At 35.6% G+C, this 834-nt stretch overlaps 1 protein-coding gene across 10 annotated transcripts in view; it reads left to right on the top strand.

The window, feature by feature from the left end:
• The window catches only part of SH3D19 (SH3 domain containing 19), a 174,658-nt gene that overhangs the window by 132,185 nt on the left and 41,639 nt on the right, over positions 1–834 (top strand). The gene's annotated exons all lie outside the window — the stretch shown is intronic.

The following is an 834-nucleotide window of genomic DNA, read 5'->3' as shown; positions in this document are numbered from 1 at the left end:
GATTGGGTTGTTTGTTTTTTTGATATTGAGCTGTATGAGCTGCTTGTAGATTTTGGAGATTAATCCTTTGTCAGTTGCTTCATTTGCAAATATTTTCTACCATTCTAAGGGTTGTCTTTTCATCTTGTTTATGGTTTCCTTTGCTGTGAAAAAGCTTTTAAGTTTGATTAGGTCCCATTTGTTTACTTTTATTTTTATTTCCATATCTCTAGGAGGTGGGTCAAAAAGGATGGTGCTGTGATTTATGTCATAGACTTTTCTGCCTGTGTTTTCCTCTAAGAGTTTTATAGTGTCTGGCCTTACATTTAGGTCTTTAATCCATTTTGAGTTTATTTTTGTGTATGGCATTAGGGAATGTTCTAATTTCATTGTTTTACATGTAGCTGTCCAGTTTTCCCAGCACAACTTATTCTCCATTGTAAATTCTTGCCTCCTTTATCAAAGATGAGGTGACCATATGTGCATGGGTTTATCTCTGGGCTTTCTATCCTGTTCCATTGATCTGTGTTTCTGTTTTTGTGCCAATACCATACTGTCTTGATGACTGTAGCTCTGTAGTATAGTCTGAAGTCAGAGAGTGTGATTCCTCCAGCTCCGTTTTTCTTTCTCAAGATTGCTTTGGCTATTCAGGGTCTTTTGTGTTTCCATACAAATTGTGAAATTTTTTATTCTAGTTCTGTGAAAAATGCCATTGGTAGTTTGATAGGGATTGCATTCAATCTGTAGATTGCTTTGGATAGTATAGTCATTTTCACAATGTTGATTCTTCCAATCCAAGAACATGGTATATCCCTCCATCTGTTGGTATCATCTTTAATTTCTTTCATCAGTGTC

The sequence above is a fragment of the Physeter macrocephalus genome, chromosome 7 (genome assembly GCF_002837175.3).
Source record: "Physeter macrocephalus isolate SW-GA chromosome 7, ASM283717v5, whole genome shotgun sequence".
NCBI classification, from domain to species: Eukaryota; Metazoa; Chordata; class Mammalia; order Artiodactyla; family Physeteridae; genus Physeter; species Physeter macrocephalus.
This window is presented reverse-complemented; position numbering and strand designations above follow the sequence as displayed.